Raw genomic sequence first — 26,253 nt, 5'->3', positions numbered from 1 at the left:
AAACTGTTTATGTTTCGAAGTAATATTTAAAAACCCGGGGGACTGCGCCTTTCTGAAGCGCACAACGTGACCGTGTGGGTGTGCGTGCCTGTGTGTGGCGCTGGGTGTGTGCTTGCGCGCACATACGTGCCCGAAAAGGATAGTTGCATCATGCACCGGCAGGGCCTGACCCAGGGACACACTGGCTGAGGTGGTTTACCAAAACACAGCCAAAACCTATGTTCGGATGGATGTGCTGATACTACAAACTGAGAAGCAACAGCGGAATGAGACGACAAGTCCAGCTAGTCAGCAGGACACCCAGGCTGACGAAAGTTCCCAAGGACCCTCCCCAAGTGAGAAATGATTGGAATTGCTCACGAGATGTCAGTTGCCCACGGGCCCTACACTTGCTTGCAAGACGCCCTGATCTTCATTGCAAGGAGCTGAAGCCCCCGTGGTGGTTGGAGTCCACTGAAGGAATGCTACCTATTGTGAGGCAACTTGACGTCCACTGATGCAAAGCTACCTATTTTGAGGCAACTCGTGTCTTGGTTCAGAAAGACCATTGGGAGTTTGATTTATGGGAACTTAGTGGAAAAGAAAACAATAAATGAAAGCCCAGAGGAACAATTTAAGAAGGAACAGAAAGGACAGCCAAAGTCTGTCAAGTCATTTTGGTGTTTGATAATGAAATGCATGAATGCTTTATTGATTTCATAGTTTGAACAATATGCCCTAGTGTGATAAAGTGTGCTCACTTATGGTTAGAAGGTTTGTGTTTTTCACACTTGTGTTTGGGACAGTTTTCCTTTCAAGATGTGCTAATTTTAAACCAGGAATCCTGATGTGCATCTGATGGAGAGTAAAGAAATGTGATTATGTAACTTGTCATGGTCTTGAGAATTTCCTGATGTATGACCTCAAGCCGTAAGATTTAAGCAAAGGAAAAGCATCTATAATTTGAAGCTTTGCATGAATAAAATTGGAAGTGTCACCCGCAACCTTTGAGTCGTGTGGTTTCTGTCTCTCACTCGCCGACGCAGTGACCCACCTTGAGGCATCCGTGGACATTGCTGCAGCTGGACTGCGGCATCAGTCCCATTCTGAGTGTCCTCCAACCCGAGGGGTCCATCTTCCCTCACTGTTTCCCACAATGTTTGCTCCAATGCACGAGGCTCTCAGTATTACACCATAATGTGGTCTAAGCTGAAGCAGATCAGGGCCCTGCACGTGCTTCCCTGAACGTTTCAAGTCAGCAGCAGAAGGTGACATACATTAACCACAAAATCTAAAAACTCTTCTAATCTTTAGTAGGTTCCTTTTGCTCCTCTCACTCTTAACATATTTTGAAGCATATTTACATACATACATTTACTAGAAGTGTGTCCCATTATTTGTTACTCCGAACGTTTCACCACTTGCCCTTAATTTTCACTGTAAACTTTCACGGCCTGTCTGTCACGGGGTCCTCAGTTTTCAAAGCTCCCATGTTGGGCGCCAAAAGTGCGGGTGATTAGTCCAGCTTATCCCCCATCAAGCTGCGTCTGAAATGAGGCGTGCGGGTGAAAGAAAAAAAGATAGAGCCATATACAAAGCATGGGATTGGGAGGACAACAGTCTGATGGACTAAAATATGTTCAGAGCTTGGTTTTTACACTCTTCTTACAAGGGATTGGTTACAAAACAAACATCAGAGAACTTGCTTTAAAAAACATGCCTAACCTCTAATCTATGCAAATGTTACTTAGCGAGTCACGCTTTCTAAACATTTGTATAATAAGAGCACTATATTCAAGGATAAGCGCAAGGACATGCAAGGTTCAAAAGGATCTTAAGAGGTAAATAACTGAGTTATCTCACACTGCTTTTAGCTGCCAGGTCAGAAAGGAATTAGGTATCTCACAATGCTTTTAGTTACAAGGTAAACAGAGGCACAGGGGACTAGTCGCACACCAAGAAACACCTGGGCCAGCTTATGGCCTACTACAACCACATCCCCTCCATGCCCTCACTCTCACAAACACGTTGACCAATTATGAACTAAACAGTAGCTAGGAACACCTCAGCCTGAGGACTGCAAACATTGGGAATTCCCCCAAAACATTCTCACTTGGAGGTACTGGGTGTGTTAAGGATTGATCCTCCTTCCCTGCTGGTGGTTTGATGCCCAATAAGCTGAGTGTATTCTGCTGTGCTCTCGCGACCCACTGACTCCTCTGTGTTGCCCATTCACCCACTGGCTTTCACTAAAAGCTCATTGGATTTATTGTGTTGTGGCTCATTGGACTGTCTTTGAAATCAACTGGGTAAACTCTTCCCAAGGATCTGTCCATCTGTCTATCTGCCTATCTGCTTGTCTGTCGGCCTGTCTGTTGAAGATTCTCAGTCACTAGCTTGGCCACTCAAATGGGAATCAATTAATCGGTCGAGTTGAGAACAGAGGGACAGAATTGCCACAAAACCAATCGTGACTGACTGCGATGGGTTTCCCCTCCAGAAACCACAGTTATGAATGGGACCAGAATAGGAGGCAGGGGTCAGACCACCGTGATTGGAACACATAGAGAGATGGGGCGTGTATGCCAAAGAGCTTACAATGTGGCTCTAGGAATCTGACTGACCCATGCACACCGTGTGTGTGTGTGTGTGTGTCTGTTTGTGTGTGTGATAGACCTTGCTAGAAGAGTGATATTGATTTCCATTGAGGACAGGCACACCACCCAGCCATGCCACTGTGGATTATACCACGTGAGTTCTCCCTGTCCTGCCTAACACCGACCCCCCACCCATCTCTTGCCTCCCCAACAAAAACTCAGATTCTTACACACATTTTGGGGTTGGTTTGTTTGTTGGGGATGGGGAAAAAGATCAGGTGTTTTGCTTGTTTGTATATTTTTAAACCGTTTAAAGTTGCACTTCAGCCGCATGTCGTACCATCAATACCGCAATCTTATTGTCATCCTTTTAAATTGTAGAACATTGTTTTCTTCCCTTTAACTGTGATTGATGATGAAGGTGGTGATGATGATGATGATGATTTTCCAATCGTGGTAATACTAGACTAGACACAACAGAACATTCTGCAATCAAAACGTTCTCTTCTGTGTCTCTTTCACAAACTTTTGAGATGGCAGAGCCGATCTCATAACTCCCTACTCCCTAAATACAGTTTCAAAAGTACTGGAGAGCCAGATGTGTTTCTATTTTTACACACAGAAGAAATCACCATTCTCAAGTGAATCTCCTTTCAGATGGATTTCCTGGAATGCAAGAGAGATAATTCCTTCAGGACCAGTGAGGATACCAGAAGGGTAGAGGAAAGGTGAGGTGGAAAACAGGAACCAATTTACAAGTATCTACATATAATCTCCTTTCTAGGGGGATGGAGGAAAAAGCGAGGGTGAAAGCAGACATTGGACAGTGTAAGTTATAACAAAATACTAAGAATTCTTAAATATTAAAGGTTCATGAGGTAGGGGGAGCGGGGAGGGAGTGGGAAAATGAGGAGCTGATAGCAAGGGCTCAAGCAGAAAGCAAATATTTTGAGAATGATGATGGCAACACTGGTACAGATGTGCTTGACACATCTGATGGATTGAAGGATTTTGATAAGAGTTGTACAAACTTCCAATAATATATATATTTTTTTTTAAAGAAGGCTTTCCTTTAGACTTGGATGTTCTCTTATCTTCTGGAGGTCTTCCAGGTGTCCTGTCCTTTTCTGCTCACTTCCCAGGGCTGAAGGACCTTTTAATGTGAGGACTGACTTCCTTGGATTTTGCTAGCCCTGCCACCTTGCTGTATCTGATGAGAGTTTTTTTTTTTCCTTTTCCTTTCCATTTTGATACCCATTGCCATCATTTCCATGATTGAGTTATATGGTTATGTTCCCTGGCGGTTATCCCGAAGCTCGCTTGCGGTAAATGTTAACTGTTAGAAGCAATAATCCTGGGACACTTTTAGGGTTGCACTGCAGAGAAGTCTGTTCTTTGCTCCTAGGTCCAGCATTGTTCTCAGCCTTCATTGTCACCAAATGGGAGCCAAACTGGGTGGGAAATTCAAAATCGCATGTCTAAAAAGCACATGCACACACACAAACAGTGATAGAGTGTAACCTGGGAGGATTATATTGTATCAAAGCAAATCACCTCAGATTTATCCCTAGATTAGTCCCCAGTGCCTTGCCTGTCCTTTACTGTCATTTGGAAAACAATTTTCCTTGGAAACTTTTTGCACATGGCTTCAAAAAAAGTCTCACTTTAGCACAGAGGGAGTTTTAGCCCAGATAAATGTGCGCCAATTCCCCCGCAGTGCTCAAACATTCACACACCCAAGGCCCAGTTTTGAAATAATCGGTGGCTAGAAACACCTCAGCCTGAAGCCTGAAGACATTGGGAATTCCCCCCTAAAGATCCCACTTCGAGGAATTGCATGGGTCCATGATTGGTCATCCTTCCATACTGGTGGTTTGCAATCTAATAAGCTGAGTGTGTTCTGCTGTGCTCTCAGAACCCACTGACTCTTACAGTTCACCCATTCACCCACTGGATTTCACTAAAAGCTCTTTTGTTTGATTGTGGTGTGGCTCTTTCAGCGGGTACAGCTCTTCCCAAGGATCTGTTGTCCGTGTGTCAGTCTGCCTGTGCCTGCCTGTTTGTCTGCCTGTTTGTTGAAGAATTCTCAGTCAATAGTTAGGCCACTCACATGGGAATCAATCGATCAGTGGAGAGAGAGCAATGGGGCAGAATTGCCATCAACTGATAGCGACTGGCAGCAGCAGGTTTCCACTGGAGTGACCGCAGGTGCTGGTAGGAGCAGACAAGCGCTAATGGGTGTGACCACTGTGATCAGAACAAAAAGTGAGGCGGGGTGCATATGGAGATGTGGTTACAAGGTGGCTACAGGAACCACTGACCCACCCAAGGAGTCATGAGAACACGCATGACCACCCTGTGTGTGTTTGTGTGCATGTGATAGATTTTCCTTGAGGAGTGATGATCGATTTCCATTTAAGGCAGGCACACCACCCAGGGAAGCCACTGCGGACTTTGTCACCTGGATTCTCCCTTCCCTACCTAACACCCAGCCATCACCTATCCACCCTACAAAGCAATCCAATTCTTACACAAACTTTTTGAATTTTTTGTTTGTTGAGGGTGGCGGAGAAAATCAAGTTTTTGTCTTTTTAACTTTTGTTTTGTTTTGCTTTTTTGACCATTTAAACTTTCACTTTAGCTGCTTGTCATATCCTTCATACCGCCATTTATTTTCATCCTTTTTGATTCTAGAATAGTTTCTTCTTTCCTGGAGCTGAGGTCGATGATGATGATGATGAATTTCTAATCGTGGCAATGCTGGACATGACACACAAAAAATTGTGCAATCACAACGCTCTGTCTCTTTGGCAATGTCTTCAGACAGAAGAGCCGATCTCATAACTCCCCACTCCCTATAAACAGTTTTTAAAGTACTTGAGAGTCAGTCATAGTCTATTTTTCTGGACAGAAGAAATCACCATTCTCAGATGAATCTCCTTGCAGATGGTCTGGGAATCCAGGAGAGATGATCCCTTCAGGACCAGTGCTGATGCCCAGAGGGTAGAGGGACGGAGGAATGGAAAGTGGGAGCCTATCTACAAGGACCTACATATAACCTCCTCCCTGGGGGGATGGACTACAGAAAACTTGGGAAGGGTGACATCGGACAATGTAAAATATGACCAAATATTAATAATTTTAAATTTTCAAGGGTTCATTAGGAGAGCTGTGGAGGGAGTGAGGGGAAAGTGAGGACCTGATACTAAGGGATCAAGCAGAAAGCAAATGTTTTGAGAATGGTCATGGCAACACATGTACAAATGTGCTTGGCATAGTGGATGGATGGATAGATGAATGGATTTTGATAAGAGTTGTGTCAGCCTCCAATAAAATGATTTTTTAAAATTTTAGACGGCTTTCCTTTCGACTTGGATGTGCTCTTATCTACCGGAGGTCTTCCAGGTGTCTTGTCCTTTTCTGCTCACTCCCCAGGGCCAACGGACTTTTGTGTGAGGACTGACTTCCTCAGACCTGCCTGCGCAGTCACCTTGCAGAATCTAATCAGCAATTTTTCCTTTTTCTTTTCTTTTCATTTCTTTTCTGAAACACATTGCCATCATGTTCCTGATTGAGTTATTTGATTAAGCTCGCTGGCGGTAATCCCGATGTAGCTCGGGGTAAATGTTAACTGACAAAATCTGTAATCCCGAGGCAAACTTGGAGTTGCACTGCCTAGAAGCATCTTAACTGCTCTCTAGTCCAGTGGTGTTCTCTATCTGCAGTGTCACCACACAGGGGCGGAACTGGGCAGGAAATTAAAAACTGCAAATCTAAAGGACACGCACACACACAAACAGGCGCGCGCACACGCCCACAAACACTTATACAGTGTAACTTGTGGGGATTACATTGTATCAAAGCATAAAACCTCAGACTTCTCCCTAGATAAATCTCCAGTGCCCTGCATGCCCTTTTACTGACATTTTGAAAAATTTTCAAGGAATTTTTTTGTCTATGGCATCAAAAACACTCACTTTAGCAGAGGAGGAGTTTTAGACCAAATATATACGTGCCACATCCCCTGAGGGTGCATATGCAGAAGGGCTTACAAGGTGGCTCCAGGAACCTCTGACTAATCCAAGCAGTCAGGAGAGGAGGCATGACCACCGTGTGTGTGTGTGTGTGTGTGTGTGTGTGTGTGTGTGTGTGTGTGTGTACGAGGAGTGATGATTGATTTCCAATCATGGCAGGCACAGCACACACGAAAGCCACTGAGGACTATGCCACTGGGTTCTCCCTATTCTAACTAACATCCACCCTCCCACATTGCAATGCAATGCAATTTTTATACAAACTTTTGGTTTGTTTGTTTGTTGTGGGTGGGGGGAAAGATCAGATGGGTTCTTTTTTTTGTTTTGTGTTGCTTTTTTGAAACGTTTAAACTTGCACTTCAGCCTGATGTCATACCATTCATACAGCCATTTATTTTCACCCGTTTTGATTCTAGAATATTTTCTTCTTTCCTGTACCTGTGACCGATGATGATGGTGGTGGTGGTGGTGATGATGATGATGATTTTCTAATCGTGCCAATACTTGACTTGACACACAAAACATGAAATCACAACTTTCTTTTCTGTGTCTCTTTGCCAACCTTTTGATATGGAAGAGCCGAACTCATAAACTCCTATTCCCTATAATCAGTTTTAAAAGTACTCCAGAGCCACATGTGTGTCAATTTTTAAACATAGATGAAATCACCATTCTTGGATGAATCCCCTTTCAGATGGCTTTCCGGGAATCCAGGAGAGATGGTCCCTTCAGGACCAGTGGTGATACCCGGAGAGTGGAAGGAGGGTGGGATGGAAATGGGAACTTATTTACAAGGTTCTACACATAACTCCATCCCTGGGGAGATAGACTACAGAAAAGAGGGGAAAGTGAGACATCAGATAGAGTAAGACATGTAAAAGTACTAATAATTTTAAATTATCAAGGGTTCATGAGGAAGGGGCAGTGGGGAAGGAGGGGGAGAATGAGGACCTGATACCAAGGGCTCAAGCAGAACGCAAAAGTTTTGAGAATGAGGATGGCAACACATATACATATGTGCTTGATACAATGGGTTGGTGAATGGATGGATGGATGGATGGATGGATGGATGGATGGATGGATGGAAGAATAGATGCATGTATGGAATTTGTTAAGGGTTGTGTGAGCCTCCAATAAAAGGATTAAAAAACAGATGGCTTTTTTTGGACTTGGCCATGCTCTTATCCGTAGGCACCTTCCAAAAGTCCTGTCTTTATTGTGCTCACTTCCCTGGGCTCAAGGGTCTTTTGTGTGAGGAGTGACTTCCTGGGACCTTGCTTGCCCTGCCACCTTGCTGAAATTTATCAGCAGTTGTTTTGCATTCCCTTTTCTTTATTGAAATACATAGCCATTGTGTTTGTGATTGTGTTACATTGTTAAACTCCCTGGGGGTAATCCCGAGGGTGCCTCAGGGTAAATGTTAACTGTCAGAAGCAGTAATCCGGACCCACACTAGGGATTACTTAACTGCTCCCCGGTCCAGCGGTTTTCTCTCCGTGCAGTGTTGCTGCACGGAAGCAGAATTGGGTGGGATGTCCAAACACACACACACACACACGGACGCGCACACACACACACACACACACACACACACACTTACATTGATGTGGGTAACCTGTGAGGATTACATTATTTCAAAACAAATCACCAATGACTTGCCCTAGATCAGTCTCCAGGGCTCTTCCTTACCTTTTACTGTTATTTGGCAAAGTTTTTGCCTAGAAACTTTTTGCCCATGGCATCCAAAAATCCTCACTTTAGCACAAACGGAGTTTTAAACCAGATAAATGTGCAGCACATCCCCTGCCGAGTGCACAACCACCCCCCCTACACACACCCCGACCTGTTTTGAAATAATCATTGGCTTGGAACACTTCATCCTGAGGACTGCACACAGTGGGAATTCCCCCAGAATGTTCCCACTTGGAGGAACTGCTCATGTCAAGGATTGATGATCCTTTCCTGCTAGCCGTTTGACGCCTAATAAGCTGAGTGTGTTCTACTGTGCTCTTGTGACCCACTGACTCTTCCAGTTCACCCATTCACCCAATGGCTTTCACTAAAATCTCACTTGATTGATTGCGGTGTGGCTCTTTGGACTGTCTGTGAAACCAACCACGTACAACTCTTCCGAAGGAGGTGTCTGTCTGCATGCATGTTGAAGAATTCTCAGTCACTAGCTAGGCCAGTCAAATGGAAATCAATGGATCGGCGGAGAGACAGCAAAGTCAGAGAATTGCCACCAAACTGATCATGACTGGCGGAGGCAGGTTTCCACTCAAGAGATCACAGTTGCGGGTGGGATCAGAGAAGCGGGCACGGGTCTGACCATTGTAAATGGAACACATAGAGAGATGGGATTCATGCGCAGAAGAGCTTCCAAGGTGTCTCCAGGAAATTCGGACTGACCCAAGCAGTCAGGAGATAATGCATGACCCTCTGTTTGTGTGTGTGTGGATGTGGGTGTGTGGGAGAGAAGAGAGAGAACCAGAGAGAGAGTGACTGCCATCTAGCTGGGCAAAGGCTTAGACCTTTGCCAATCTACCCCCTTATCCAGTCGTCAGAGCCACAGAGGCAAATCCACTGAAAAGTGCATGTTGGTCTTCCACCGTCCACGCAGTGCTCCGAATGGAAGCTCAAATGGAATCCATTCATTCACACGGAGACTCAAGCATAGATCTGGGGTTTTCACAGTCCCCAGAGTGTGTGAAACACAACCTTCAGGACCATGTGTGTGAACCAACTGTCAATGTTCATCTGTTAAGTAGTCTGAGAGGGTGGGGCTTCCCTGGAGGGTACCTTCACTTTCCTGGTTTGGAGGTGCATCCCAGTCACCGTCTACGAAGTCAATGTCGCTCCCCACCGTGTCTCCTCCTCCACCACCACCACACCACCACACCACCACCTCCACACACCATAACAATGCCAGTCTTAAGGCACTTCACAGCACAAGATTGCTACGCTACTACATGAACTCCCAGGGCAACTGCTTGATGACTACATGCCTGAGTGTGGTCAGCTATCAAAAGCATTCAGACCTGCTTCCTGCCCCACCCTAAGTAGGCTCCACACCCTTTCCATCAGGCACATAGATTAAGCCCTGTACAAGAATTCAAAGACAGCTAAGGTCAAGCCAGCTCAGAGACCAAGCTTAGGTTGTCATCTGGACTCTAGTGGTGGGCTTTCCTGTCACACGTGTGCAGCAAGAGATACATGATGTTCTCTGAACTTGAGGCTCTTGAGAGTGAAGGGATGGCCTTTAGCCTGTTAATCAGCTTGCAGCTCGATGACCTCAATTGGTGGGGCCGGGGACATGAAGAAGCTCAGTGGACACCTGACCAAGTCTATGTAGGGTTTTACTCTCTTGGGGGGAGGAAATTACAAATGATCTCCAAGGGGTCCTAAAGGGCTTCTTTGGTCCCTTTGGGTCTTTGCAAATGTATTCCACGGTTTATGAATGGTTTTGGGGGTTTTCAGATTTTGTATGTACTCTATGTATAAATGATCTATGATGTATAAATTATAAACGTATTATACATTAATCATTTACATAGAATCACTTATATAATATATAAATATACATAGATATCTACTCCTTCAGGTGCCTTTTTTAGGGTATCATTGTGTTGCTGTTGTTTCTTACTGATTTCAGTGTGTTTATTATTTTCCTGGTTGTGGGGCATTAAAGGTGGTTTTAAATACGTTTCGTGTTTTCTTTAATTTTTTTTAAGCGTATAAGGTATGATTGGTGCTTTTCAGAGGGTTTTAGTGAGTCTTCCGGGCCTTCGGGGCGTTTTACAAGTCTCTTAGGTACTCCTGATAGAGCTCCTCGCTGATGGGGAATTGCAGTGGTGGCTCCCATTGCAGGCCTGCTTCCTGCTGATTCACCAATGGCTGGGCATTCTGCTGAATTTCCAGGTCGTCGAGGAGTTGGTCCAAGAAGCTGGTGCCTTGTGGAGAGGCTTGGGCAAGCAGTGGAGAGTTTTCCTGCAGCAGTGTGGCCTGCTGGTTGTGCAGGTGTGTCTCCCCAGTCAGCTGCCGCTGGGCACTCACGCTCAGGGCCAGGCCAGGCCCCCATCCCACTGGGGCTGGTGTGTGTGCAGGAGCCGAGCTCTGCCAGAACAGGTTTGGATGCTCCCACAACGAAGTGTCTTTCCACTGCGCGGCGTCCGAAAGAATGTCGTGTTGTTTGGGACCTTGGTTTCCGCAGCTGGAAAGGTCCAAGTAGTGTGTCCTTGTCTCCGGAGGCCTTGCCGCCTGGGTGAACTCCTGTGGTATTTGCCCCTGATGGGGCACCGGGCCCACAGAGGCTTGGCCTCCCATGACGCAAGCTAACGGATTGCTGGCTCCATCACCTCGGCCGCCGCCCTCGAAGCCCAGGGAGGGTGGTCCCTGGGCATCTAGGGGTGTGCTTTGCTCCAGTGGCTGCAGAAGCGGACATGGGAAGACCGGGCTGGAGCTGCATCGCTGGAGCCCGCGGTGATCCAGCCGCACCCTGGTGTGCGGTGGGTGTCGGGCCCTTCTGTTCTGGAACCACGTGTCAATCCGCGCTTCCGGAAGGCCTGTGTGGCGTGCCAGCTCTTGCCTGTCTTTCACGCCAGGGAATGGCTGCTTCTGGAATGCTTGCACCAGGTGGGCTCTTTGATCTTTGCTGATGACAGTCCTCTTGCGTCTGTCTGCCTTCGGCGCTTTGGCTGCAGAAGTGGTGCGAGGCGGCACGGAGCTCAGTCGGCTCCTCCTGAGCTGTCGACTTCTGCGATTTTTGAACCACAGGAAGATTCTGTCCTCGGCCACGTCGAAGGCTCTGGCAAGTTCTTCTCTGGCCGTGAAGCCTGGATACGGGTCTCGAGCAAATGAGGCTTCTAAGATGTCAGATTGAGAAGCGGTCCAGACAGTCCTCTTTCTTCGGTCTTGGGTACGCTGAGAACGGGCAGGAGGGCCTTTAGACGCCATGCTGCGGATGGAGGAGCAGTTCTGGGGGAGAAGAGAGGGCTGTGGGCTCCGACAGGCCAGCGGAACTTGAGCTCTTCGGAGGAGAGTGCCAGCCGCCGCTCTTACATACCTTTCCCTTCGAGCACCTGATTCGATATACAAGATGTGATTGGCGACAGGAATGAGCACAGCCAATAGGGATGAGGCACGTGTTTGCAACTGTCTGGCGAGCGCCATAGAGCATTCACCTCCTCCTCCTTCTGCATAGTTCTGGTTTCTGGTTTCATTTCTCAAAGATATCCCTTTTATTTAAAAATGTATCCCTTTTATTTTTAAATTAAAACTGTTTATGTTTCGAAGTAATATTTAAAAACCCGGGGGACTGCGCCTTTCTGAAGCGCACAACGTGACCGTGTGGGTGTGCGTGCCTGTGTGTGGCGCTGGGTGTGTGCTTGCGCGCACATACGTGCCCGAAAAGGATAGTTGCATCATGCACCGGCAGGGCCTGACCCAGGGACACACTGGCTGAGGTGGTTTACCAAAACACAGCCAAAACCTATGTTCGGATGGACGTGCTGATACTACAAACTGAGAAGCAACAGCGGAATGAGACGACAAGTCCAGCTAGTCAGCAGGACACCCAGGCTGACGAAAGTTCCCAAGGACCCTCCCCAAGTGAGAAATGATTGGAATTGCTCACGAGATGTCAGTTGCCCACGGGCCCTACACTTGCTTGCAAGACGCCCTGATCTTCATTGCAAGGAGCTGAAGCCCCCGTGGTGGTTGGAGTCCACTGAAGGAATGCTACCTATTGTGAGGCAACTTGACGTCCACTGATGCAAAGCTACCTATTTTGAGGCAACTCGTGTCTTGGTTCAGAAAGACCATTGGGAGTTTGATTTATGGGAACTTAGTGGAAAAGAAAACAATAAATGAAAGCCCAGAGGAACAATTTAAGAAGGAACAGAAAGGACAGCCAAAGTCTGTCAAGTCATTTTGGTGTTTGATAATGAAATGCATGAATGCTTTATTGATTTCATAGTTTGAACAATATGCCCTAGTGTGATAAAGTGTGCTCACTTATGGTTAGAAGGTTTGTGTTTTTCACACTTGTGTTTGGGACAGTTTTCCTTTCAAGATGTGCTAATTTTAAACCAGGAATCCTGATGTGCATCTGATGGAGAGTAAAGAAATGTGATTATGTAACTTGTCATGGTCTTGAGAATTTCCTGATGTATGACCTCAAGCCGTAAGATTTAAGCAAAGGAAAAGCATCTATAATTTGAAGCTTTGCATGAATAAAATTGGAAGTGTCACCCGCAACCTTTGAGTCGTGTGGTTTCTGTCTCTCACTCGCCGACGCCGTGACCCACCTTGAGGCATCCGTGGACATTGCTGCAGCTGGACTGCGGCATCAGTCCCATTCTGAGTGTCCTCCAACCCGAGGGGTCCATCTTCCCTCACTGTTTCCCACAATGTTTGCTCCAATGCACGAGGCTCTCAGTATTACACCATAATGTGGTCTAAGCTGAAGCAGATCAGGGCCCTGCACGTGCTTCCCTGAACGTTTCAAGTCAGCAGCAGAAGGTGACATACATTAACCACAAAATCTAAAAACTCTTCTAATCTTTAGTAGGTTCCTTTTGCTCCTCTCACTCTTAACATATTTTGAAGCATATTTACATACATACATTTACTAGAAGTGTGTCCCATTATTTGTTACTCCGAACGTTTCACCACTTGCCCTTAATTTTCACTGTAAACTTTCACGGCCTGTCTGTCACGGGGTCCTCAGTTTTCAAAGCTCCCATGTTGGGCGCCAAAAGTGCGGGTGATTAGTCCAGCTTATCCCCCATCAAGCTGCGTCTGAAATGAGGCGTGCGGGTGAAAGAAAAAAAGATAGAGCCATATACAAAGCATGGGATTGGGAGGACAACAGTCTGATGGACTAAAATATGTTCAGAGCTTGGTTTTTACACTCTTCTTACAAGGGATTGGTTACAAAACAAACATCAGAGAACTTGCTTTAAAAAACATGCCTAACCTCTAATCTATGCAAATGTTACTTAGCGAGTCACGCTTTCTAAACATTTGTATAATAAGAGCACTATATTCAAGGATAAGCGCAAGGACATGCAAGGTTCAAAAGGATCTTAAGAGGTCGTAAATAACTGAGTTATCTCACACTGCTTTTAGCTGCCAGGTCAGAAAGGAATTAGGTATCTCACAATGCTTTTAGTTACAAGGTAAACAGAGGCACAGGGGACTAGTCGCACACCAAGAAACACCTGGGCCAGCTTATGGCCTACTACAACCACATCCCCTCCATGCCCTCACTCTCACAAACACGTTGACCAATTATGAACTAAACAGTAGCTAGGAACACCTCAGCCTGAGGACTGCAAACATTGGGAATTCCCCCAAAACATTCTCACTTGGAGGTACTGGGTGTGTTAAGGATTGATCCTCCTTCCCTGCTGGTGGTTTGATGCCCAATAAGCTGAGTGTATTCTGCTGTGCTCTCGCGACCCACTGACTCCTCTGTGTTGCCCATTCACCCACTGGCTTTCACTAAAAGCTCATTGGATTTATTGTGTTGTGGCTCATTGGACTGTCTTTGAAATCAACTGGGTAAACTCTTCCCAAGGATCTGTCCATCTGTCTATCTGCCTATCTGCTTGTCTGTCGGCCTGTCTGTTGAAGATTCTCAGTCACTAGCTTGGCCACTCAAATGGGAATCAATTAATCGGTCGAGTTGAGAACAGAGGGACAGAATTGCCACAAAACCAATCGTGACTGACTGCGATGGGTTTCCCCTCCAGAAACCACAGTTATGAATGGGACCAGAATAGGAGGCAGGGGTCAGACCACCGTGATTGGAACACATAGAGAGATGGGGCGTGTATGCCAAAGAGCTTACAATGTGGCTCTAGGAATCTGACTGACCCATGCACACCGTGTGTGTGTGTGTGTGTGTCTGTTTGTGTGTGTGATAGACCTTGCTAGAAGAGTGATATTGATTTCCATTGAGGACAGGCACACCACCCAGCCATGCCACTGTGGATTATACCACGTGAGTTCTCCCTGTCCTGCCTAACACCGACCCCCCACCCATCTCTTGCCTCCCCAACAAAAACTCAGATTCTTACACACATTTTGGGGTTGGTTTGTTTGTTGGGGATGGGGAAAAAGATCAGGTGTTTTGCTTGTTTGTATATTTTTAAACCGTTTAAAGTTGCACTTCAGCCGCATGTCGTACCATCAATACCGCAATCTTATTGTCATCCTTTTAAATTGTAGAACATTGTTTTCTTCCCTTTAACTGTGATTGATGATGAAGGTGGTGATGATGATGATGATGATTTTCCAATCGTGGTAATACTAGACTAGACACAACAGAACATTCTGCAATCAAAACGTTCTCTTCTGTGTCTCTTTCACAAACTTTTGAGATGGCAGAGCCGATCTCATAACTCCCTACTCCCTAAATACAGTTTCAAAAGTACTGGAGAGCCAGATGTGTTTCTATTTTTACACACAGAAGAAATCACCATTCTCAAGTGAATCTCCTTTCAGATGGATTTCCTGGAATGCAAGAGAGATAATTCCTTCAGGACCAGTGAGGATACCAGAAGGGTAGAGGAAAGGTGAGGTGGAAAACAGGAACCAATTTACAAGTATCTACATATAATCTCCTTTCTAGGGGGATGGAGGAAAAAGCGAGGGTGAAAGCAGACATTGGACAGTGTAAGTTATAACAAAATACTAAGAATTCTTAAATATTAAAGGTTCATGAGGTAGGGGGAGCGGGGAGGGAGTGGGAAAATGAGGAGCTGATAGCAAGGGCTCAAGCAGAAAGCAAATATTTTGAGAATGATGATGGCAACACTGGTACAGATGTGCTTGACACATCTGATGGATTGAAGGATTTTGATAAGAGTTGTACAAACTTCCAATAATATATATATATTTTTTTAAAGAAGGCTTTCCTTTAGACTTGGATGTTCTCTTATCTTCTGGAGGTCTTCCAGGTGTCCTGTCCTTTTCTGCTCACTTCCCAGGGCTGAAGGACCTTTTAATGTGAGGACTGACTTCCTTGGATTTTGCTAGCCCTGCCACCTTGCTGTATCTGATGAGAGTTTTTTTTTTTCCTTTTCCTTTCCATTTTGATACCCATTGCCATCATTTCCATGATTGAGTTATATGGTTATGTTCCCTGGCGGTTATCCCGAAGCTCGCTTGCGGTAAATGTTAACTGTTAGAAGCAATAATCCTGGGACACTTTTAGGGTTGCACTGCAGAGAAGTCTGTTCTTTGCTCCTAGGTCCAGCATTGTTCTCAGCCTTCATTGTCACCAAATGGGAGCCAAACTGGGTGGGAAATTCAAAATCGCATGTCTAAAAAGCACATGCACACACACAAACAGTGATAGAGTGTAACCTGGGAGGATTATATTGTATCAAAGCAAATCACCTCAGATTTATCCCTAGATTAGTCCCCAGTGCCTTGCCTGTCCTTTACTGTCATTTGGAAAACAATTTTCCTTGGAAACTTTTTGCACATGGCTTCAAAAAAAGTCTCACTTTAGCACAGAGGGAGTTTTAGCCCAGATAAATGTGCGCCAATTCCCCCGCAGTGCTCAAACATTCACACACCCAAGGCCCAGTTTTGAAATAATCGGTGGCTAGAAACACCTCAGCCTGAAGCCTGAAGACATTGGGAATTCCCCCCTAAAGATCCCACTTCGAGGAATTGCATGGGTCCATGATTGGTCATCCTTCCATACTGGTGGTTTGCAATCTAATAAGCTGAGTGTGTTCTGCTGTGCTCTCAGAACCCACTGACTCTTACAGTTCACCCATTCACCCACTGGATTTCACTAAAAGCTCTTTTGTTTGATTGTGGTGTGGCTCTTTCAGCGGGTACAGCTCTTCCCAAGGATCTGTTGTCCGTGTGTCAGTCTGCCTGTGCCTGCCTGTTTGTCTGCCTGTTTGTTGAAGAATTCTCAGTCAATAGTTAGGCCACTCACATGGGAATCAATCGATCAGTGGAGAGAGAGCAATGGGGCAGAATTGCCATCAACTGATAGCGACTGGCAGCAGCAGGTTTCCACTGGAGTGACCGCAGGTGCTGGTAGGAGCAGACAAGCGCTAATGGGTGTGACCACTGTGATCAGAACAAAAAGTGAGGCGGGGTGCATATGGAGATGTGGTTACAAGGTGGCTACAGGAACCACTGACCCACCCAAGGAGTCATGAGAACACGCATGACCACCCTGTGTGTGTTTGTGTGCATGTGATAGATTTTCCTTGAGGAGTGATGATCGATTTCCATTTAAGGCAGGCACACCACCCAGGGAAGCCACTGCGGACTTTGTCACCTGGATTCTCCCTTCCCTACCTAACACCCAGCCATCACCTATCCACCCTACAAAGCAATCCAATTCTTACACAAACTTTTTGAATTTTTTGTTTGTTGAGGGTGGCGGAGAAAATCAAGTTTTTGTCTTTTTAACTTTTGTTTTGTTTTGCTTTTTTGACCATTTAAACTTTCACTTTAGCTGCTTGTCATATCCTTCATACCGCCATTTATTTTCATCCTTTTTGATTCTAGAATAGTTTCTTCTTTCCTGGAGCTGAGGTCGATGATGATGATGATGAATTTCTAATCGTGGCAATGCTGGACATGACACACAAAAAATTGTGCAATCACAACGCTCTGTCTCTTTGGCAATGTCTTCAGACAGAAGAGCCGATCTCATAACTCCCCACTCCCTATAAACAGTTTTTAAAGTACTTGAGAGTCAGTCATAGTCTATTTTTCTGGACAGAAGAAATCACCATTCTCAGATGAATCTCCTTGCAGATGGTCTGGGAATCCAGGAGAGATGATCCCTTCAGGACCAGTGCTGATGCCCAGAGGGTAGAGGGACGGAGGAATGGAAAGTGGGAGCCTATCTACAAGGACCTACATATAACCTCCTCCCTGGGGGGATGGACTACAGAAAACTTGGGAAGGGTGACATCGGACAATGTAAAATATGACCAAATATTAATAATTTTAAATTTTCAAGGGTTCATTAGGAGAGCTGTGGAGGGAGTGAGGGGAAAGTGAGGACCTGATACTAAGGGATCAAGCAGAAAGCAAATGTTTTGAGAATGGTCATGGCAACACATGTACAAATGTGCTTGGCATAGTGGATGGATGGATAGATGAATGGATTTTGATAAGAGTTGTGTCAGCCTCCAATAAAATGATTTTTTAAAATTTTAGACGGCTTTCCTTTCGACTTGGATGTGCTCTTATCTACCGGAGGTCTTCCAGGTGTCTTGTCCTTTTCTGCTCACTCCCCAGGGCCAACGGACTTTTGTGTGAGGACTGACTTCCTCAGACCTGCCTGCGCAGTCACCTTGCAGAATCTAATCAGCAATTTTTCCTTTTTCTTTTCTTTTCATTTCTTTTCTGAAACACATTGCCATCATGTTCCTGATTGAGTTATTTGATTAAGCTCGCTGGCGGTAATCCCGATGTAGCTCGGGGTAAATGTTAACTGACAAAATCTGTAATCCCGAGGCAAACTTGGAGTTGCACTGCCTAGAAGCATCTTAACTGCTCTCTAGTCCAGTGGTGTTCTCTATCTGCAGTGTCACCACACAGGGGCGGAACTGGGCAGGAAATTAAAAACTGCAAATCTAAAGGACACGCACACACACAAACAGGCGCGCGCACACGCCCACAAACACTTATACAGTGTAACTTGTGGGGATTACATTGTATCAAAGCATAAAACCTCAGACTTCTCCCTAGATAAATCTCCAGTGCCCTGCATGCCCTTTTACTGACATTTTGAAAAATTTTCAAGGAATTTTTTTGTCTATGGCATCAAAAACACTCACTTTAGCAGAGGAGGAGTTTTAGACCAAATATATACGTGCCACATCCCCTGAGGGTGCATATGCAGAAGGGCTTACAAGGTGGCTCCAGGAACCTCTGACTAATCCAAGCAGTCAGGAGAGGAGGCATGACCACCGTGTGTGTGTGTGTGTGTGTGTGTGTGTGTGTGTGTGTGTGTGTGTGTACGAGGAGTGATGATTGATTTCCAATCATGGCAGGCACAGCACACACGAAAGCCACTGAGGACTATGCCACTGGGTTCTCCCTATTCTAACTAACATCCACCCTCCCACATTGCAATGCAATGCAATTTTTATACAAACTTTTGGTTTGTTTGTTTGTTGTGGGTGGGGGGAAAGATCAGATGGGTTCTTTTTTTTGTTTTGTGTTGCTTTTTTGAAACGTTTAAACTTGCACTTCAGCCTGATGTCATACCATTCATACAGCCATTTATTTTCACCCGTTTTGATTCTAGAATATTTTCTTCTTTCCTGTACCTGTGACCGATGATGATGGTGGTGGTGGTGGTGATGATGATGATGATTTTCTAATCGTGCCAATACTTGACTTGACACACAAAACATGAAATCACAACTTTCTTTTCTGTGTCTCTTTGCCAACCTTTTGATATGGAAGAGCCGAACTCATAAACTCCTATTCCCTATAATCAGTTTTAAAAGTACTCCAGAGCCACATGTGTGTCAATTTTTAAACATAGATGAAATCACCATTCTTGGATGAATCCCCTTTCAGATGGCTTTCCGGGAATCCAGGAGAGATGGTCCCTTCAGGACCAGTGGTGATACCCGGAGAGTGGAAGGAGGGTGGGATGGAAATGGGAACTTATTTACAAGGTTCTACACATAACTCCATCCCTGGGGAGATAGACTACAGAAAAGAGGGGAAAGTGAGACATCAGATAGAGTAAGACATGTAAAAGTACTAATAATTTTAAATTATCAAGGGTTCATGAGGAAGGGGCAGTGGGGAAGGAGGGGGAGAATGAGGACCTGATACCAAGGGCTCAAGCAGAACGCAAAAGTTTTGAGAATGAGGATGGCAACACATATACATATGTGCTTGATACAATGGGTTGGTGAATGGATGGATGGATGGATGGATGGATGGATGGATGGATGGATGGAAGAATAGATGCATGTATGGAATTTGTTAAGGGTTGTGTGAGCCTCCAATAAAAGGATTAAAAAACAGATGGCTTTTTTTGGACTTGGCCATGCTCTTATCCGTAGGCACCTTCCAAAAGTCCTGTCTTTATTGTGCTCACTTCCCTGGGCTCAAGGGTCTTTTGTGTGAGGAGTGACTTCCTGGGACCTTGCTTGCCCTGCCACCTTGCTGAAATTTATCAGCAGTTGTTTTGCATTCCCTTTTCTTTATTGAAATACATAGCCATTGTGTTTGTGATTGTGTTACATTGTTAAACTCCCTGGGGGTAATCCCGAGGGTGCCTCAGGGTAAATGTTAACTGTCAGAAGCAGTAATCCGGACCCACACTAGGGATTACTTAACTGCTCCCCGGTCCAGCGGTTTTCTCTCCGTGCAGTGTTGCTGCACGGAAGCAGAATTGGGTGGGATGTCCAAACACACACACACACACACGGACGCGCACACACACACACACACACACACACACACACTTACATTGATGTGGGTAACCTGTGAGGATTACATTATTTCAAAACAAATCACCAATGACTTGCCCTAGATCAGTCTCCAGGGCTCTTCCTTACCTTTTACTGTTATTTGGCAAAGTTTTTGCCTAGAAACTTTTTGCCCATGGCATCCAAAAATCCTCACTTTAGCACAAACGGAGTTTTAAACCAGATAAATGTGCAGCACATCCCCTGCCGAGTGCACAACCACCCCCCCTACACACACCCCGACCTGTTTTGAAATAATCATTGGCTTGGAACACTTCATCCTGAGGACTGCACACAGTGGGAATTCCCCCAGAATGTTCCCACTTGGAGGAACTGCTCATGTCAAGGATTGATGATCCTTTCCTGCTAGCCGTTTGACGCCTAATAAGCTGAGTGTGTTCTACTGTGCTCTTGTGACCCACTGACTCTTCCAGTTCACCCATTCACCCAATGGCTTTCACTAAAATCTCACTTGATTGATTGCGGTGTGGCTCTTTGGACTGTCTGTGAAACCAACCACGTACAACTCTTCCGAAGGAGGTGTCTGTCTGCATGCATGTTGAAGAATTCTCAGTCACTAGCTAGGCCAGTCAAATGGAAATCAATGGATCGGCGGAGAGACAGCAAAGTCAGAGAATTGCCACCAAACTGATCATGACTGGCGGAGGCAGGTTTCCACTCAAGAGATCACAGTTGCGGGTGGGATCAGAGAAGCGGGCACGGGTCTGACCATTGTAAATGGAACACATAGAGAGATGGGATTCATGCGCAGAAGAGCTTCCAAGGTGTCTCCAGGAAATTCGGACTGACCCAAGCAGTCAGGAGATAATGCATGACCCTCTGTTTGTGTGTGTGTGGATGTGGGTGTGTGGGAGAGAAGAGAGAGAACCAGAGAGAGAGTGACTGCCATCTAGCTGGGCAAAGGCTTAGACCTTTGCCAATCTACCCCCTTATCCAGTCGTCAGAGCCACAGAGGCAAATCCACTGAAAAGTGCATGTTGGTCTTCCACCGTCCACGCAGTGCTCCGAATGGAAGCTCAAATGGAATCCATTCATTCACACGGAGACTCAAGCATAGATCTGGGGTTTTCACAGTCCCCAGAGTGTGTGAAACACAACCTTCAGGACCATGTGTGTGAACCAACTGTCAATGTTCATCTGTTAAGTAGTCTGAGAGGGTGGGGCTTCCCTGGAGGGTACCTTCACTTTCCTGGTTTGGAGGTGCATCCCAGTCACCGTCTACGAAGTCAATGTCGCTCCCCACCGTGTCTCCTCCTCCACCACCACCACACCACCACACCACCACCTCCACACACCATAACAATGCCAGTCTTAAGGCACTTCACAGCACAAGATTGCTACGCTACTACATGAACTCCCAGGGCAACTGCTTGATGACTACATGCCTGAGTGTGGTCAGCTATCAAAAGCATTCAGACCTGCTTCCTGCCCCACCCTAAGTAGGCTCCACACCCTTTCCATCAGGCACATAGATTAAGCCCTGTACAAGAATTCAAAGACAGCTAAGGTCAAGCCAGCTCAGAGACCAAGCTTAGGTTGTCATCTGGACTCTAGTGGTGGGCTTTCCTGTCACACGTGTGCAGCAAGAGATACATGATGTTCTCTGAACTTGAGGCTCTTGAGAGTGAAGGGATGGCCTTTAGCCTGTTAATCAGCTTGCAGCTCGATGACCTCAATTGGTGGGGCCGGGGACATGAAGAAGCTCAGTGGACACCTGACCAAGTCTATGTAGGGTTTTACTCTCTTGGGGGGAGGAAATTACAAATGATCTCCAAGGGGTCCTAAAGGGCTTCTTTGGTCCCTTTGGGTCTTTGCAAATGTATTCCACGGTTTATGAATGGTTTTGGGGGTTTTCAGATTTTGTATGTACTCTATGTATAAATGATCTATGATGTATAAATTATAAACGTATTATACATTAATCATTTACATAGAATCACTTATATAATATATAAATATACATAGATATCTACTCCTTCAGGTGCCTTTTTTAGGGTATCATTGTGTTGCTGTTGTTTCTTACTGATTTCAGTGTGTTTATTATTTTCCTGGTTGTGGGGCATTAAAGGTGGTTTTAAATACGTTTCGTGTTTTCTTTAATTTTTTTTAAGCGTATAAGGTATGATTGGTGCTTTTCAGAGGGTTTTAGTGAGTCTTCCGGGCCTTCGGGGCGTTTTACAAGTCTCTTAGGTACTCCTGATAGAGCTCCTCGCTGATGGGGAATTGCAGTGGTGGCTCCCATTGCAGGCCTGCTTCCTGCTGATTCACCAATGGCTGGGCATTCTGCTGAATTTCCAGGTCGTCGAGGAGTTGGTCCAAGAAGCTGGTGCCTTGTGGAGAGGCTTGGGCAAGCAGTGGAGAGTTTTCCTGCAGCAGTGTGGCCTGCTGGTTGTGCAGGTGTGTCTCCCCAGTCAGCTGCCGCTGGGCACTCACGCTCAGGGCCAGGCCAGGCCCCCATCCCACTGGGGCTGGTGTGTGTGCAGGAGCCGAGCTCTGCCAGAACAGGTTTGGATGCTCCCACAACGAAGTGTCTTTCCACTGCGCGGCGTCCGAAAGAATGTCGTGTTGTTTGGGACCTTGGTTTCCGCAGCTGGAAAGGTCCAAGTAGTGTGTCCTTGTCTCCGGAGGCCTTGCCGCCTGGGTGAACTCCTGTGGTATTTGCCCCTGATGGGGCACCGGGCCCACAGAGGCTTGGCCTCCCATGACGCAAGCTAACGGATTGCTGGCTCCATCACCTCGGCCGCCGCCCTCGAAGCCCAGGGAGGGTGGTCCCTGGGCATCTAGGGGTGTGCTTTGCTCCAGTGGCTGCAGAAGCGGACATGGGAAGACCGGGCTGGAGCTGCATCGCTGGAGCCCGCGGTGATCCAGCCGCACCCTGGTGTGCGGTGGGTGTCGGGCCCTTCTGTTCTGGAACCACGTGTCAATCCGCGCTTCCGGAAGGCCTGTGTGGCGTGCCAGCTCTTGCCTGTCTTTCACGCCAGGGAATGGCTGCTTCTGGAATGCTTGCACCAGGTGGGCTCTTTGATCTTTGCTGATGACAGTCCTCTTGCGTCTGTCTGCCTTCGGCGCTTTGGCTGCAGAAGTGGTGCGAGGCGGCACGGAGCTCAGTCGGCTCCTCCTGAGCTGTCGACTTCTGCGATTTTTGAACCACAGGAAGATTCTGTCCTCGGCCACGTCGAAGGCTCTGGCAAGTTCTTCTCTGGCCGTGAAGCCTGGATACGGGTCTCGAGCAAATGAGGCTTCTAAGATGTCAGATTGAGAAGCGGTCCAGACAGTCCTCTTTCTTCGGTCTTGGGTACGCTGAGAACGGGCAGGAGGGCCTTTAGACGCCATGCTGCGGATGGAGGAGCAGTTCTGGGGGAGAAGAGAGGGCTGTGGGCTCCGACAGGCCAGCGGAACTTGAGCTCTTCGGAGGAGAGTGCCAGCCGCCGCTCTTACATACCTTTCCCTTCGAGCACCTGATTCGATATACAAGATGTGATTGGCGACAGGAATGAGCACAGCCAATAGGGATGAGGCACGTGTTTGCAACTGTCTGGCGAGCGCCATAGAGCATTCACCTCCTCCTCCTTCTGCATAGTTCTGGTTTCTGGTTTCATTTCTCAAAGATATCCCTTTTATTTAAAAATGTATCCCTTTTATTTTTAAATTAAAACTGTTTATGTTTCGAAGTAATATTTAAAAACCCGGGGGACTGCGCCTTTCTGAAGCGCACAACGTGACCGTGTGGGTGTGCGTGCCTGTGTGTGGCGCTGGGTGTGTGCTTGCGCGCACATACGTGCCCGAAAAGGATAGTTGCATCATGCACCGGCAGGGCCTGACCCAGGGACACACTGGCTGAGGTGGTTTACCAAAACACAGCCAAAACCTATGTTCGGATGGACGTGCTGATACTACAAACTGAGAAGCAACAGCGGAATGAGACGACAAGTCCAGCTAGTCAGCAGGACACCCAGGCTGACGAAAGTTCCCAAGGACCCTCCCCAAGTGAGAAATGATTGGAATTGCTCACGAGATGTCAGTTGCCCACGGGCCCTACACTTGCTTGCAAGACGCCCTGATCTTCATTGCAAGGAGCTGAAGCCCCCGTGGTGGTTGGAGTCCACTGAAGGAATGCTACCTATTGTGAGGCAACTTGACGTCCACTGATGCAAAGCTACCTATTTTGAGGCAACTCGTGTCTTGGTTCAGAAAGACCATTGGGAGTTTGATTTATGGGAACTTAGTGGAAAAGAAAACAATAAATGAAAGCCCAGAGGAACAATTTAAGAAGGAACAGAAAGGACAGCCAAAGTCTGTCAAGTCATTTTGGTGTTTGATAATGAAATGCATGAATGCTTTATTGATTTCATAGTTTGAACAATATGCCCTAGTGTGATAAAGTGTGCTCACTTATGGTTAGAAGGTTTGTGTTTTTCACACTTGTGTTTGGGACAGTTTTCCTTTCAAGATGTGCTAATTTTAAACCAGGAATCCTGATGTGCATCTGATGGAGAGTAAAGAAATGTGATTATGTAACTTGTCATGGTCTTGAGAATTTCCTGATGTATGACCTCAAGCCGTAAGATTTAAGCAAAGGAAAAGCATCTATAATTTGAAGCTTTGCATGAATAAAATTGGAAGTGTCACCCGCAACCTTTGAGTCGTGTGGTTTCTGTCTCTCACTCGCCGACGCCGTGACCCACCTTGAGGCATCCGTGGACATTGCTGCAGCTGGACTGCGGCATCAGTCCCATTCTGAGTGTCCTCCAACCCGAGGGGTCCATCTTCCCTCACTGTTTCCCACAATGTTTGCTCCAATGCACGAGGCTCTCAGTATTACACCATAATGTGGTCTAAGCTGAAGCAGATCAGGGCCCTGCACGTGCTTCCCTGAACGTTTCAAGTCAGCAGCAGAAGGTGACATACATTAACCACAAAATCTAAAAACTCTTCTAATCTTTAGTAGGTTCCTTTTGCTCCTCTCACTCTTAACATATTTTGAAGCATATTTACATACATACATTTACTAGAAGTGTGTCCCATTATTTGTTACTCCGAACGTTTCACCACTTGCCCTTAATTTTCACTGTAAACTTTCACGGCCTGTCTGTCACGGGGTCCTCAGTTTTCAAAGCTCCCATGTTGGGCGCCAAAAGTGCGGGTGATTAGTCCAGCTTATCCCCCATCAAGCTGCGTCTGAAATGAGGCGTGCGGGTGAAAGAAAAAAAGATAGAGCCATATACAAAGCATGGGATTGGGAGGACAACAGTCTGATGGACTAAAATATGTTCAGAGCTTGGTTTTTACACTCTTCTTACAAGGGATTGGTTACAAAACAAACATCAGAGAACTTGCTTTAAAAAACATGCCTAACCTCTAATCTATGCAAATGTTACTTAGCGAGTCACGCTTTCTAAACATTTGTATAATAAGAGCACTATATTCAAGGATAAGCGCAAGGACATGCAAGGTTCAAAAGGATCTTAAGAGGTCGTAAATAACTGAGTTATCTCACACTGCTTTTAGCTGCCAGGTCAGAAAGGAATTAGGTATCTCACAATGCTTTTAGTTACAAGGTAAACAGAGGCACAGGGGACTAGTCGCACACCAAGAAACACCTGGGCCAGCTTATGGCCTACTACAACCACATCCCCTCCATGCCCTCACTCTCACAAACACGTTGACCAATTATGAACTAAACAGTAGCTAGGAACACCTCAGCCTGAGGACTGCAAACATTGGGAATTCCCCCAAAACATTCTCACTTGGAGGTACTGGGTGTGTTAAGGATTGATCCTCCTTCCCTGCTGGTGGTTTGATGCCCAATAAGCTGAGTGTATTCTGCTGTGCTCTCGCGACCCACTGACTCCTCTGTGTTGCCCATTCACCCACTGGCTTTCACTAAAAGCTCATTGGATTTATTGTGTTGTGGCTCATTGGACTGTCTTTGAAATCAACTGGGTAAACTCTTCCCAAGGATCTGTCCATCTGTCTATCTGCCTATCTGCTTGTCTGTCGGCCTGTCTGTTGAAGATTCTCAGTCACTAGCTTGGCCACTCAAATGGGAATCAATTAATCGGTCGAGTTGAGAACAGAGGGACAGAATTGCCACAAAACCAATCGTGACTGACTGCGATGGGTTTCCCCTCCAGAAAC

The sequence above is a fragment of the Tenrec ecaudatus genome, chromosome 15 (genome assembly GCF_050624435.1).
Source record: "Tenrec ecaudatus isolate mTenEca1 chromosome 15, mTenEca1.hap1, whole genome shotgun sequence".
Classification (NCBI taxonomy): domain Eukaryota; kingdom Metazoa; phylum Chordata; class Mammalia; order Afrosoricida; family Tenrecidae; genus Tenrec; species Tenrec ecaudatus.
Note: the sequence above shows the minus strand (reverse complement) of the source record.